Below are 16,443 nucleotides of genomic sequence, written 5' to 3'. Positions count from 1 at the left end.
TTTTAATGTTGGCTACTTCATGAGGTTGGGGATAGAATATGATTCTCAGTGTTAAGTACAGGAATTATATTCCATAGAAATGGCTTGTACAAATAGCGTCAATTAAATACAAATTTGCTTTCATATGATAACCAACAGCAAGTTAGGATTTTGTCCAGAAACTGTGTTGGATATCTATCTTATTGCTTTGGTACATCTGCCTGTTTGGTCAAACCTCAGTTAGATGCAGACAAGCACAAAGACCAGTCAAACGTCACAGCTGAGGTGAAATGGATAACTGTCTGATCAATCCTCTCTTACACAGCAAGAAGTCTCGCAACACCAGGCTAAAGTCCAACAGGTTTATTTGGTAGCAAGCGCCACTAGCTTTCGGGGCTTTGCCCCTTTGTCAGGTCAGTTTGCTACCAAATAAACCTGTTGGACTTTAACCTGGTGTAGTGAGACTTCTTACTGTGTTTACCCCAGTCCAACGCCAGCATCTCCACATCAATCCTCTATTAGTCAGGGAATAATGGAAGATCAGAGTTAGGAGTAGTCTTATCTGAATATCTATTAAGCAGGTTTGCCCTAATTCTTCAGTAACCATTGGGAATGCAGCCTGAGGTGTAATCCTAGGGCAGTAATTTTAATACAGGAATATATCTTTTTTTGACATTAAGAATAAATAGTTATGGTCCATTGTTTTAAAGTATCATTTATCTTTGCTGCTGTTTATTTATTTATGATTAATAGTTCTGCTTTGCATTAAATCGCTGACACTAAGGTCAGCTAGAGTGTTTATTCCGGTGATTGTACTCATTCTGGTGAAGTGGTATGTTCAGAAAATTGAGGACCTCAACATTTTCAATTCCTGAGCATATACCATTAATCAAATAAAGGTTCACAGGGGTAAAGGTTTACTTGTGGGAGTAGTCTTTGAAAGTACGATTGCAAATGATATGATGAACGTTGTACCTATGGAATGCAGAGTTAACTGGTTTAGGCCGGAAATTAGATTAACATCTTGGAATTTCACTTATTATCTTACTGTTTGTCAGCTTTCCCACAAATTAAGTAAACAGGGTAAAGTCTTAAGATCAACTAGTCACCACCTTTGGTGGTAGTTAGTGTGTGTGAGTAGAGTGGGCTTACTTTAAGGCTGCATTGTTCTAAGACAAATCATTGAAATTTAGTTAACTCACTGTGGTCAATTTAATAATGCATTCCCTGAATTAACATATTCTGCTTTTTATTCTTCCAAAAATGTTCTTCATTCATAAAATTTGTAAAAATACTGTTGTGTATTGGAGACGTGATACACGGGATAGACTTTGGTTAAAAATGAACAGAACTTTATTCATGGTGTGTGATCTCTTCCTTGGCAGCTTCTTCTCTCTCAGTTTCCCACGCTAAGGCCATTTCCGGTGCATACTTTAATACAGTATAGCTCCAGTGAGCCAATAGGAATAAATACAAATACATTACATTTCTTCCCCACTTAAATTGAACATTCCCAACAAGTTCAACATGGACAATAATCAATAATTCAGTCACTATTAATAAATTGGACCATGTGGAGCTCTTGGAATGGTTGACAGCAAACTTCTGGCTTATTCCTTCACACTGATAGGAACCTCTGGCAACTTCATCTTCCCACTGACGTTATTGGTAGTTACTTTATCAAGTGTTGACATAGGAATTAGAGGTTGTCTCTGTGTCTGAATAGAAGGTGAGCTGCTGCTTTCCTCAACAGTGTCCGGTCGCATAGGAGTTATAGGAAGGTTCAAATCAGGACTTTGAAAGCCTGATCCAGATTTTTTTTAAAATTCATTTATGGGACATGTGCATTGTGGCTGGCCAGCATTTATTGACCATGCCTAGTTCCTCCTGTTCGGAGGGCAGTTGAGAATCAACCACATTGCTGTGGTTCTGGAGTCACATGTTTGCCAGACCAGGTTAGGACAGCAGATTTTTTTCCCTAAAGGACGTTAGTGAACCAGTTCGACAGATCTATTCTTCCAATAAATAACTGGTTTGCATGTCTCCTCCAGATAATATCATCTCTGGTCTGGACAGTGTAAGAGACGGGTCCAATCTGCACAAGAAAGGTGGCAGGAACCCATTTCTCCCCTGTGGAGTAATTCCAAGCCAAAACTCCTTGACTTTGGTCGAAAACTCTGTTTTGCCTTGCCTTCCTGCTGTTCCACTTGTGCTTATTGTTGCTGTCACACAATCTCTTTAGCGTTTGGAAGTTTCAAGAGATTCAAATGTGGAATGGAGTTGCCTTTTTATCATGCGAAAGGCAGGAAAGATCTCGGTCATGGAATGTGTGGTATTCTGATAGACAGTAGGAATTTGATAAGGCATTTGATAAGCATATCTTCTTCCTTGGCTGCTTACAACATGTGTGTTTCAGAGTTTGGACAAAGCCTTCTGCTAGTCCATTAGTAGCAGGATGATATGGCGTGGAAGTAATGTGTTAAATAAAATTTTCTTGCAGGAAGTTCTCAAATTCCTGCAAGATAAATTGAGGTTCATTGCCACTTATCAGATGTTCAGGAAATCCAAAGCAACTAAATATTTCTCCTGGCTTCTCAATAGTCTTCTCAGATGAGGTGGATGTCTTTACTGTGACCTCTGGCCATTTGGTGTGACCATCAACCATTACTAAGAACATATGTCTTTTGAAAGATTCTGCAACATCCACATGCACACATTGCCAAGTCTCTTCATGCCATTCTGATGGATGGCGCATTGCAAAGGGTTGTAGGTTTCTTCAAACAAGAAAAACATTTTCTAGCTTTCTCTGCAATTTCCACATTCAATCAGGCCACCAGAAATAACTTCTTGTTATTTCCTACATGCGTATCACTCTGAAATGGACCTCATGTGGCTTAGAACCATAGAACCATAGAAAATTACAGCTCAGAAACAGGCCTTTTGGCCCTTCTTGTCTGTGCCGAACCATTTTTTGCCTAATCCCACTGACCTGGACTTGGATCATATCCTTCCACACCCCTCTCATCCATGGACCTGTTCAAGTTTTTCTTAAATGTTAAAAGTGACCCCGCATTTTACCACTTTATCTGGCAGCTCATTCCACACTCCCACCACTCTTTGTGTGAAGAAGCCCCCCCAGTATTCCCTTTAAACTTTTCTCCTTTCACCCTTAGCCCATGTCCTCTAGATTTTTTCTCCCCTAACCTCAGTGGAAAAAGCCTGCTTGCATTCACACTATCTATACCCATCAAAATGTTATACCTAACTTTTCTAACACCCGCTCCCTCAATGTTGCAGAATAATCACTCTGAGTCCCCATAGAAGACATCCTGACTGTACTGACAGCTCCAATCTCCTGGTTTAATAGACTTTCAGGTACAGTGTTAGTTCCAATGGCCATCTTGTGTCAAAACATTCGTGTTAATTGACCAGCTGAGCTGATTTGTTAATTGGGAGTTGGAAAGACTGTCACATCAACTCCACATAACTCTGGAGCGAGTTGAATAAGCAAAAGAGAGTTGTTATGACATGGCCAATGGTAAATGTTGAACTGCCCAAATCTCAAAAGGAAACTTGAAATGGCTGTCAAAATATTGTTGCAATTTGTGTGTTATGAGAAGGTGTTCTTAAATCAGGAAATGACATCTCTGAACAATTATGATGATTTTATATTAAAGTAAACATTTAATAGAAAATTTAAATAAGTATACTTAGAGAAAAGAAAGGTTTTACACATTTAACAGTAAGTAGAATCATTCAAAAATATCTTAATTTAAACTAGTTGTATATCTCTATGACTATGTCTCTAGAGCTAGGCTTGCCTTTTCTGCTTGGCAACAATCCTTATAACTTTTTACATCTATAGAATTCCAATAAGGTTACCATGCTTTACCCTTTTACTCTTGGGGGTCTCCTCTGAGGCTGACAGCAATCGATTCTCCAGGTCTGGCTTTGTCCACACTGTCTTCTGAGAAATCTGAGCAGCTACCATACTGTCTTCAGGGAGATCTAGGCAGTGACAGTGATATTATCAAATCTAAATATTATAATACCTCAGTTACCTAACAAAACTTACTAGTGGTCATTCTCATAGTTGTCTCATCTTAGGTGATTCAATTCAGGAGTGATCCATTGCACAGTTGAGGTTAATGCTGAGGTAAATGAGGTGGACACTTCATATTTGGTAAACAATTTCTCAAAGGCTTTGTTTGGAAATTTTTGAGAATACCAGGGATGCTTTTGCCTGTTAGCCATGCAATTAACTGAGCTGATCACCCCCTTCAGAGAAATTGTAAACAACTAGAAGAGATGTGGGAGGAAAGTTCCTTGACATTTATTTGCATGAAACTTGCGCTCCTGCACCCTCTTCAGATGAAGTGAGGTACAGACTGAAGAAAGGATGTGGAAGATATTTGAGTACCCAACTAATTGGGAGCATAAACATTAAAACACATTTTTTTCTCTGCAGTGCATCTTTTATAAGGCACCATTTGGGAATATGAAAGAGGAAATTCTGTCCTAACTTCTCTCTGGTGTAAACTTGCTTGTTTGTTAAACCTTGCTTCATTCATAGAATCATAGAATGCCTACAGTGCAGAAGAAAGCCATTCAGCCCATCAAGCCTACACCAGCCACAAACCCACCCAGACTGTATCCTCATTGTATTTACTCTGACACTGAGGGGCAATTGAGCATTGCCAATCCACCTAACCTGCACATCTTTAGAGAGTGGGAGAAAGTCAGAGCAACCAGAGGAAACCCATGCAGGAGGACATGAGGAGAATGAGCAAACTTCACACAGGCTGTTGCAGGAGGCCGGAATTGAACTCGGGTCCCTGGCTTTGTGAGCAAGGTGCTAACCATTGCACCAGTGTGCTGCCTGCATGTTTTTTCTAGCCTTTGATCTAATTATCCCAGAGAAAGAAGAAACATGCAATTATATACTGCCTTTCAAGACCAAGTCTTTTCCAAAGTGCTTCACAACTAATAAATGACTTTGAGGTGTCTGCAGTGTAGAAAACAGACAGCAGCCAATTTACACATAAAAAGTTCCCACATGAAGCAATGCACAAGGTGACCTGATGTGGGGTAATTGATAGCCAGGGCACGGGAAGACACTTCATGTCTTGTACATAAAGTGCAATAAGATTTTTATGTCCATCTGAGGGGGTTTAATGTCTTATTCAAAGGATAGCGCCTTCAGCAATGCTGCACTCCTTCAATGCTGCAGTATTGCCTAGATTCCATTTGCCTAGACAATATGATGAGGATAAAATCAGTGTTCTATATTAAAAATTTCATTTTCAAAATCATTTCAGTTATTTAGAATTTCCAAAAGCAGTTTGGTAAATGTTATCTAGAACCCCTGACCTAATTATTTTAGTTTCCCCCCAGCTGAACTCCGTACCTTTATGTCAGGCCATGTGCTACCTAACTATGATGTCAGACTTTTTACTACCTAACTACACAGGCAATAAAAACTAAACAAAAGAGAATCCTTACTGTAACTAAACTCAACTGTTACAAGAGTTTGGTAAAACGCAGCCCTCATATTTCCCAAAATTCCCACAGGAATATTATTTGCATAATTACTCCATTATCTTATCAGACTGCAACACCCTCTGACATTTGTTAAAACAAGGGCCTTTAAGGGGAATTTCTCTGGATTACACAACAGGAAGAAATTGAATCCTATCTCAGTGTCATAAAGAGCTCTCCGATTATCTGAACTTCAACAGGATACTGAACAATGAGCCGAGACAACCCAGCCACTTTGCCTTGGGGCACAAGCTCCTGTGCTGCCTTTTATCATGGCATTGTAATTGTGGATCATATTATTTAATTGGTTATACTCTGTACCTTGACATCTTCCACAAAACATTCCCAAATACACACAGCATGTGGCTTGTTAGCAAAAGTGTTTGGAATACGCAGCTCTTCTGTTGTTTATATACCAGCCTAAGAACGACCCAAATCTAATTTTGTATTTTCAGATGGCTTTCTTCTTGTCCTTTCTCTCATGCCATCTATGTTAACAACCATAGTGTGCATGGCATACAGAGCGTTATAACATTTACCAATGATCAGAATATATTGAGAATATTAGCCCATGGCAGCTATGACAATGCACATTATTATTTAATGCTCGGGCTACTTTGTTGCAGATCATAGCCATCCACTTCAGAGCTTGCTTGTCATGGAATTTCCATCATGCGCATTAATGGATGAAAAATAGCTGGCTGGCAAATGTAGTCCCCAGTTTACACTGGCCTTCCTATCTACTACTGTACAGATGATACTTAATGTATTATATCTTGATACTAAAATCATGGAATCCCACAGTGCAGATGGAGGTCATTCGGTCCATCAAGTCTGAACCAACCACAATCCCACCCAGGTCCAATCTGCATAACTCCATGCACTTCCCCTAGCTAGTACCCCTGACACTAAGGGGCAATGATGTGGATGTGCCAGCGTTGGACTGGGGTAAGCACAGTAAAAAGTCTGACAACACCAGGTTTTAGTCCAACTGATTTATTTGATAGTAAACTCACAAGCTTTCGAGGGGACTCCCTCTTCGTCAGGTGAATGGAGAGTTCTGGCCTCGGACAGAGCATATAAAGCACAGACAGTTTACAGATTACTGATTAGAATGCGAATCTTTACACCTAACCTGCTGTTCAAGTCCTAAAGTGGCTGACAATGTGTGTGGAAGGAGCACTGATCACAGGTTAAAGAGATGTGTATTGTCTCCAGACAGCACAGTGAGTGAGATTTTGCAAACCCAGGCAAGTCACGGGGGTTACAGATAGTGTGACATGAACCCAAGATCCCTGTTGAGACCGTCCTCATGTGTGTGGAACTTGGCTATCAGTCTCTGCTCAGCGACTCTGCGCTGTCGTGTGTCGTGAAGGCCACCTTGGAGAACGCTTACCTGGAGGTCAGAGGCTGAATGCCCGTGACCACTGAAGTTTTGCCAACAGGAAGGGAACAGTCTTGTCTGGTGATTGTCGAGCGATGTTCATTCATCCGTTGTCATAGCGTCTGCATGGTCTCCCCAGTGTACCATGCTTCGGGACATCCTTTCTTGCAACGTATCAGGTAGACAATGTTGGCCGAGTTGCAAGAGTATCTACCGTGTACCTGGTGGACGGTATTCTCACGTGTGATGATGGTATCCGTGTCGATGATCCGGCATGTCTTGCAGAGGTTGCTGTGGCAAGGTTGTGTGGTGTTGTGGTCCATGTCTACGTCGAGGGCATCCTGAAACCCATTGTACAAAGAACCCCCAGCTTTTGTCGCGACACTACGGACTTCCTACGGAAACTCAGCACACATGGAGCAGTTGAACCAGGGACACTCCTCGTCACAATGGATGTCTCGGCGCTCTACACCAACGTCCCCCACAATGATGGCATTGCTGCAACTGCCTCAGTACTCAATGCTGAAAACTGCCAGTTTCCAGATGCAATTTTACAACTCATCCGCTTTATCCTGGAACACAATGTCTTCACCTTCAACAACCAGTTTTTCATCCAGACACACAGAACAGCCATGGGGACCAAATTTGCACCTCAATATGCCAACATCTTCATGTACAGATTCGAACAAGACTTCTTCACTGCACAGGATCTTCAACTGATGCTATACACTAGATACATCGATGACATTTTCTTCCTTTGGACTCATGGTGAACAATCACTGAAACAACTATATGATGATATCAACAAATTCCACCCCACCATCAGACTCACCCTGGTCTGTTCCCCAGAATCAGTTGCATTCTTGGACACACGCATCTCCATCAAGGATGGTCACCTCAGCACCTCACTGTACCGCAAGCCCACAGACAATCTCACAATGCTCCACTTCTCCAGCTTCCACCCTAAACATGTTAAAGAAGCCATCCCCTATGGACAAGCCCCCCGTATACACAGGATTTGCTCAGATGAGGAGGATCATGACAGACACCTCCAGACGCTGAAAGATGCCCTCATAAGAGCAGGATATGGCGCTCGACTCATAGATCGACAGTTCTGATGCGCCACAGCGAAAAACCGCACCAATCTCCTCAGAAGACAAACACAGGACACGGTGGACAGAGTACCCTTCGTCGTCCAGTACTTCCCCGGAGCAGGGAAGCTACGACATCTTCTCCGGAGTCTTCAACATATCATTGATGAAGATGAACATCTCGCCAGGGTCATCCCCACACCCCCACTTCTTGCCTTCAGACAACCACACAACCTCAAACAGACCATTGTTCGCAGCAAACTACCCAGCCTTCAGGAGAACAGTGACCACAACACCACACAACCTTGCCACAGCAACCTCTGCAAGACATGCCGGATCATCGACACGGATACCATCATCACACGTGAGAATACCGTCCACCAGGTACACGGTAGATACTCTTGCAACTCGGCCAACATTGTCTACCTGATACGTTGCAAGAAAGGATGTCCCGAAGCATGGTACACTGGGGAGACCATGCAGACACTATGACAACGGATAAATGAACATTGCTCGACAATCACCAGGCAAGACTGTTCCCTTCCTGTTGGCGAACACTTCAGTGGTCACGGGCATTCAGCCTCTGACCTTCGGGTAAGCGTTCTCCAAGGCAGCCTTCACGACACACAACAGCGCAGAGTCGCTGAGCAGAGACTGATAGCCAAGTTCCACACACATGAGGACGGTCTCAACAGGGATCTTGGGTTCATGTCACACTATCTGTAACCCCTGTGACTTGCCTGGGTTTGCAAAACCTCACTTACTGTGCTGTCTGGAGACAATACACATCTCTTTAACCTGTGATCAGTGCTCCTTCCACACACATTGTCGGCCACTTTAGGACTTGAACAGCAGGTTAGGTGTAACGATTCGCATTCTAATCAGTAATCTGTAAACTGTCTGTGCTTTATATGCTCTGTCAGAGGCCGGAACTCTCCATTCACCTGACAAAGAGGGAATCCCCTCGAAAGCTTGTGAGTTTACTATCAAATAAATCAGTTGGACTAAAACCTGGTGTTGTCAGACTTTTTACTAAGGGGCACATCAGCATGGCCAATCCACCTAACCTTCACATCTTTGGACTGTTGGAGGAAACCGGAGCACCCAGAGGAAATCCACGCAGACATGGGGAGAATGGGTAAACTGCACACAGACAGTGACCCAAGCCGGGAATCGAACCCAGGTCTCTGGTGCTGTGAGGCAGCAGTACTAACCATGTGCCACTGTGCCATCCCAACTGTTATGATATGCTGCACACCCATAAATACTAAATTCAAGATCATAAAGTCTATTATATTGCATGATACATTTATATAATGTAGAGCATTTGCAATAATTGATGTCCTTTAGAAGCAAGGGTCAGATATACATATTAAAATCAGTGGGAAGACTGTATTGGCTATTCAGTAATGAAGACTCCATATGCACAAAAAGTGGTACATCCATAAGAAGAGTGGTGTAATATACAAAAAAGGGACACGCTCATACATAAAATGCCTAACATAAAAATAAAGAAGCCATGGAATTCTATGCACTGAAGCAAGAGCTCCTTAGCCTTATGCTGCCCTATCTCATCCTATACAGACTCATTCTGCAGAGGATTATCCCTAGAAAATAGAAAATTCTGTGCAGCGTTGGAAAGGGACAGGGCAAGCTTTAAAGTTTTAAATGTGCCCCGGATATTTGAAGAATAATTTAAAACTGTCTCTGAAGCAGAGCTGGAAACAGTAAGAAGACAGAAAGGAAAGAGAACTGGCCAAAACTAGTGTTATCCCACCTTCCTGGGACGGCAACACAGGCCAGGAACTAACCCAGTCCCCCACATTTAAAGGTGCCATGTGGTCGATCAGTATCATATTCCAGTTCTCCCTCTCCCTTTCCTTCATTCCAAACATTTCCCCTTCTCTACTTCCTTGACCACTTCATCATTCAGCCTCTTTCTTTCTGTCCATCCGTGCCACTTCCCCCTCATTGCCATTTATTTTCCCAGCTCGTTAAAGCTAAAGCTTATTTATTAGTGTCACAAGTAGGCTTACATTAACACTGCAGTGAAGTTACTGTGAAAACTCCCTAGTCACCACACCCTGGCGTCTATTCAGGTGCACTGAGGCAGAATTTAGCATGGCCAATGCACCTAACCAGCATGTACTTCAGGCTGTCCTTCAATGGCATCTTTCTATTTGCTATTCTAACAAGATCCCCACCCACAATACACAGCAGCTAGAAACACCAAAACAGTAGCACCATTTGTAAAGCAGCACACTGGGCACCAATAGTGGAGAGAAGAGAGGATTGGAACTCCCAAGAAACTGACTGTCAGTATGAAGCACTGATATGTGACATGTATATTATATAAATAGCTGCTTCTCCAGCTTAGCTCATTACCATGTTTATCTCTCCAAAGCATTTTCAAGCTAAACATTTGAGAATAACGATCCTTCAAAGTGACTTCATGAATCATTTTGATTCTTGTTTGGTCATATTTGTTAAGGTTGAGGTTAACAGCAAATGACAATGTGATCAGACAGTAAAGTAATTTATGATTCTATAATTATCTTACTTGCATTTCTAGACATCTTCTTGGATCACTAAGCTGAAATGAGAGGGTAAAGGAGGGGAAACACTCCAGGGTAGAGAATGGAGGAGGAAATGGGAGAAAAATAAATTGAAGGGAGCCCTGTCCTGAAACATTCTTATTTACTATCAGATGAGTCTACATCAGGATCTGATTTAAGTGAGTTCTTGGTAAATTCCTGATGGATGCAAGTGATTACAAAATTCAAATGTCAGCTTATTCAATTGTTATTGACCTGATCAGATAATATATGACAGATGTTTTACATCCTCCTCTTCTTGTGTCATTTCAGTTTCCCTCACCCACTATACCTTAGGCGTTCTGGAGATTATTTTTTATTAGGTTGCAGGATGTGAGCGTCACAGACTAAGCCAGTATTCATTGCCCATCCCTAGACTGGGTAGCAGGAAGTTGTAGAAGGATTCACTGGCTGCTTGACAGGACCCATGACATGAATGCTCCATCTATAAGCCCCAGTCTTTCAAATATGACAAGTTGATCAAGTCACAGGGTGGGGGGGAGCGGGGGGGGTTTTTCTGTCCCACCCACCACAGGAATCGTAGCATACGGGCAGACGGACCATGCAAAGGTCCATTGACTTCGGCCAGATTTTTCGGTTTTGGGGTGAGTGCGGCCGGAAAATGCCATCCATCACGTCAGACAGAAACAAGGATCCATCTACATAAATATTCTTATTTACTGCCTGTCTCTTTTGTAGTCTCACTCTGTCTCTCTCCTTGTGTGTCTCTCCCTGACTGTGCCTCTCTCTCACTTTGTCTCTCTTCCCTCTATCTCTGTCTCACTCTCAGCCTGTTTTGCTCTCTATTTCTCCAAGTCCGTACCTGTGCCTCTCCCTGTGGGTGGAATTTTATGTAGGCGGATAGAAAGAGACAGAGTCAGAAACAGAGAGACAGAGAAAGAGAGACTGAGTCAGAGAGAGAGAGAGAGACACAGAGGGAGAGAGACACACAGATATAGAGTGAGAGAGAGGGTGAGACAGGTTGAGAATGAGATAGAAAGAGACAGAGAGAGAAACAGTCAGAGAGAGCGACAAAGAGAGATAGAGAAAGAGAGACAGTCAAAGAGAGAGACAGAGAGAGACACTCACAGGTACATAGAGAGAGAGAATGAGACAGATGGAGAGTGAGGTAGGAGGAGACAGAGTTAGAGAACAAGACAGAGTCAAAGAGAGAAAGACACATGGGCAAATTTTAACTTCCCACCCACCACAGATATTGTAGCAGGCAAAGGGCAGACCATGGAAAGGTCTGTTGACCTCGGGCAGACTTTTTCAGTCTCTGACTCAGTCTCTCTTTCTCTGTCTCTCTGTTTCTGTCTCTGTTTCTTTCTATCTCACTCCCCGCCTGTCTCACTCCCTCTATGTATAATATATCTGTGTGTCTTTCTCTGTGTATCTCTCTCTCTTGCTGACACTGCCTCTTTTCTCTTCATCTCTCTTTCTATCACACTCTAAGCCTCACTTTCTCTCTCTCTGTAGCTGTGTCTCTCTCTCTGTGTGTCTGTCTCTTTGACTTGGTCTATCTCTGTCTTTTTTTGTCTCTCTCTCTCTCTGACATTGTCACTCTTGTCTGAGACCCTGCTTCTCTAGGGCTGCCTCAGAAGAACCAACCTTATCGATGATGATAATAGGTTCCTGAGATCCTGAAGTTATCTCGTGTCTGGGTCTATTTCCATTGCCAGGCTCGACAGGAGCTTTAAAACACCTATTTTGATTTCAGTCGTGTGTGTGTGTGTGTGTGTGTGTGTGTGTGTGTGTGTGTGTGTGTGTGTGTGTGTGTGTGTGTGTGTGTGTGTGTGTGTGTGTGTGTGTGTAAGGGGGTGGGGGGCTGGAAGTTTTCCACTCCCTACTGCAGTAAGAATTGTGATAGACAGAGAAGCAAGATTTGACAGGAAGTCAAAAATCAGTTTCTTGACGTTGGGAAATTAGGTCTGCGATTCTCCCGTTGTGACCCGCAACTTTTCTGGCAGGTCGGGGTGGGAGATACACATTTTGGCCATTTTGCGGTTTTCCCAACAGCTTTTATGACCCACACAAATCTCCCAGCTGGAGAAAATTGGCACCGCCGGGAATTCACTGAAAACAGGCAGGCCACTGTTTAACATGAGTTTACATACCTTTACAAGCCATTATCGGGTTCCACACGGCAATCTCTGCCCACATCTGCGCCTCCTACCACTTTGGCGTGAATCAGAGCAGGTATTTAAAAGTTGCCATCTGGCGTGGCAGTCTTCAGCTGGCAGTAAGCGCTGCTAGAGGACCGTGGGGGATGTTACAGGCAGACCCTGGAGATACCTAGTGGTCTTCCTCCTGCTGCCTTCATGTGTTGTCCCATCGATCAGTGATATCGGGGGGGGGGGATGTTGTGGGGGGCAGGGGGGTGCTTCTATTTCCTCACAGTTCTGTGGGTGAGGTTCGGTCAGGGAGTCCCGCTCCCCACTCCCTCTCCGCCAGGTAGCACTGTCACGCACCGTGGGAAGCAGTCTTGAGGGCTCCCACTCAACACTGCCCCCCCACCCCCGACGGGCAGCACAGGAGCACAACGTGGGAGACAGCCTTGATGGCTGCCCCTCCAGGGCACTTTGCAGTCTTCCTGCAGGGTGTGGTCAGGAACTTGACTGAGTGCTGGTGTTCCGGGGTGGGGGAGTGAGGAGTGGTGGTTTGAGGCCCCAGGTGGGTTTGGAGGGGGAATAGTGGCTGCACTTGCTCCTGGGTGGATATGTGGTGGTTGCAGCCCCCTCACTACACAGCACCGGCTAGGTGAGGCGGGCTGCAATCAAGGCATCACTCACTGCCCTTCCTTGCCGGACACCTGCCATTGCCGGCTGCTGTCTTTCCTCCGGAGGTGGTGTTCCGGGGTGGAGTCACCATGTGCCGACTGAGGCCTAACCAGGTGAAGCAGGTGCTGCTGCAGGCCGGGGTGCAGAGGTTCAGACATGGACTGCGTGGAATCTGCTGTCACTGGGCAACACATCTGGTGCTGCTTTGCAGTCTGTCCCTGCCCTGTGACACGGACCAGCAACACGTGCCTGCAACAGACACTGCAGTTGCACACGTAGCAATCGCGCAAAGGTGCGCATTCCCCATGTCGGCACACCGACCTGCATAACCTGTGCCAGCATTTGTCATGATGCTAATCTCATACAACCCTAATCAGGCCATGCATGGCACCATGGATTGTGTGGGGCTGCCAGCTCCCATAAGTGGGGATGCTGGCCCAAGTAAGGGATTGGGGTGGTGCTGGGTCTATGCAGCCAATGATAATAATCCATCATTCTGTGCTCCTCACTGTGCAGATGGATCTCAGTTTGCTCGATTGGGAGCTGGCCATGTTGGTGGCAGTAGGGGCAGAGGAGGAGGAAGAGGAGGCGGCTCAGGAGGTGGCTGGTGTGGGGAGACCATCGCAAAGAGCAGCCACTACTAGATCCTCAGGAAGGAGGGCAGGGGGCTGCTGCTGAGGGCCAGGAAGTGGATAAGCAGGCTCCCGAGAGGGTGCACAGAGGCGGAGGAGGTACAGGCCCCACAATTACTTCGAGGCCTTCTCGGAGAGCCCACTGTGGCTCTCCAACACCACAGTGTGACATATTTGTAAGGTGCTCTCACATCTGGCACCTGAGGGGAGAGGTGGTCACCCATCCCCTGTGGATGTGAAGGTGACAGCAGTCCTCAATTTCTGTGCCTCCAGGTCATTCCAGGTTCCCAGTGGCGACCTAGCTGGGATCTCCCAGGCCCCCGTGCACAGATATGTGTGGCAAGTCACAGATGCCCTATATGCCTGGGCAGAATAGTTCATTGATTTTGATGTGGGCCGTGCACAGCAGGGAGCCCAGGCTCTTGGCTTCGCAGCCATCACCAGGATCCTGAATGTGAGGGCGCAGTGGATGGCACGCACATCACCTTGTGGGCCCCCCATGCAGGGCCGCAGCAATTTTTAAACAGGAAGGGCTCCCTGAATGTTCAAATTATCTGTGACCATCGGTTGAAGATCATGCAGGTCGATGTATGCCACTCAGGGTGTGTCCATGGCAGCTTTGTGATCCAGCAGTCAGATATCCCTGGGCTCTTTGAAGACCAGCCCAAGCTCCCAGGATGGCTACTGGGTGACAAAGGTTACCCACTAAGGTGATGGCTGATGATGATGCCTATGTAGAGGTCCCAGACCAAGGTGGAGACCTGCTACAAAGAGACCCCTGCAACCAGCCGGTCCATTGTTGAGCAGTGCATTGGCCTGCTGAAAACCTTGGACCACTCTGGGGGTGGGGGGGCCTCCAGTATGATCCTGTGCGAGCTTCACGCATCGCTAACGGCGCTCTGCTCAACATCATCCAGCAGTAGGGAGTCCAGTTGGAGCAAAACAAGGAAGGGGAGCGAGGGGGCGAGGTGGGCGCCCCACCACGTGAAGAACTGGAGGAAAGACAGCAGCCGGCAATGGCAGGTGTCCGGCAAGGAAGGGCAGTGAGTGATGCCTTGATTGCAGCCCGCCTCACCTAGCTGGTGCTGTGTAGTGAGGGGGCTGCAACCACCACATATCCACCCAGGAGCAAGTGCAGCCACTATTCCCCCTCCAAACCCACCTGGGGCCTCAAACCACCACTTCTCACTCCCCCTGCTCCTGTCATCCTACAATCCTATACCCCAGAAACATCTGACCCTATTAATGTGCCTGGGCTGCCAATGATTGCAAGTTGAAGGCTGGTGGATGATGACGACTCGCTGTCGTGCACACTGTGATCCTGCCCCTGGCGCAATTCAAGTCTGACTCCTACCTGTACTCCGAATGCATGCTGCCATCCTGGCCCACGTAGCTGTAAGGGTTGGAGACACATGTTTTTTGGCCGGGGAAGGCACTTGCACCAAGGGTCTGGTGGATGTTGGGGAAGGTAGAGCAGGCACTATGAAACATGGGTTGAGTCTGCAAGGCTAAACAGGTAGAACATAAGAACATAAGAAATAGGAGCAGGAGTAGGCCATCCAGCCCTTCGAGCCTGCCCCGCCATTCAATAAGATCATGGCTGATCTGTCGTGGCTCAGTTCCACTTTCCCGCCCTCTCCCCATAACCCTTAATCCCCTCTCTTATCAAAAACCCATCAACCCGCGTCTTAAATATATTTAGCGAGGCAGCCTCCACCACTTCAACGGGCAGAGAATTCCAGAGATTCACCACCCTTTGAGTGAAGAAGTTCCTCCTCAACTCCGTTCTAAACCGCCCCCCCTTTATCTTGAGGCTGTGCCCCCTAGTCCTACTGTCCTTTCTGAGCAGGAAGAGTCTCTCCACCTCTATCCTATCCATCCCATTCATCATCTTATACGTCTCAATGAGATCTCCCAGCACCTCTATGTTTGGGAGCCGGGAACACTGAGTGAGTGGATGGGGGTGGGAAAGATAATCAGAGACACATTAGTCACAGCATGATGTGCAATTAACAGTTTATTCTGTTGTTAATGTAAATGATTACCAAACCCTGACTAATGCTGACATTCACCCATGCCCTCTAGTGAACTACAACTTTCTAACTTTGTGCTGTCTACTGCTTCTTCTCGGTGCTACCCCAGGATGCACATCGGAGGTGTAGGTGTCCAGCTGTGATGCATACCCCATTGCCTGTGATGCTGTTGACGGAAGTCCCCTGGGTGGCCGGAACCTGGAAGGCGCTGATTGACTTGCGGATGGTGCTGCTTTGATGACACCCGGTTCAACTCGCTGACCCTGATACCCTGGTGTGAAGAAGGGGGGGAAATCAGAAGGTCTCTGGGTGTCCAGGATCTTCTGGGTGGAAGACCCTGTCTCAAGCCCTTCCTCCTCCCTTGGGGTGCCCAGAGGCCTCGGGGGTGTTGGGGGGGGGGGGGGGGGGCGGG

The 16,443-nt window shown here is 45.8% G+C and overlaps 1 long non-coding RNA gene across 1 annotated transcript in view; it reads right to left on the bottom strand.

The window, feature by feature from the left end:
* Positions 1 to 2,039: 2,039 nt before the first annotated feature.
* Positions 2,040 to 16,443, bottom strand: part of LOC145347818 (uncharacterized) — a 98,871-nt gene continuing 84,467 nt past the window's right edge. The window contains exons 3-4 of the long non-coding RNA XR_013887861.1: positions 3,872 to 3,987; positions 2,040 to 2,753 (exon numbers count right to left, since the gene is read on the bottom strand). This is a non-coding gene — a long non-coding RNA (uncharacterized LOC145347818). The remainder of the gene's footprint in view (positions 2,754 to 3,871; positions 3,988 to 16,443) is intronic.

The sequence above is a fragment of the Carcharhinus amblyrhynchos genome, chromosome 9 (genome assembly GCF_965287045.1).
Source record: "Carcharhinus amblyrhynchos chromosome 9, sCarAmb.v2.hapA, whole genome shotgun sequence".
Lineage (NCBI taxonomy): Eukaryota > Metazoa > Chordata > Chondrichthyes > Carcharhiniformes > Carcharhinidae > Carcharhinus > Carcharhinus amblyrhynchos.
The sequence above is the reverse complement of the archived record's forward strand: the minus strand, read 5'-3'. Positions and strand labels throughout refer to the sequence as shown.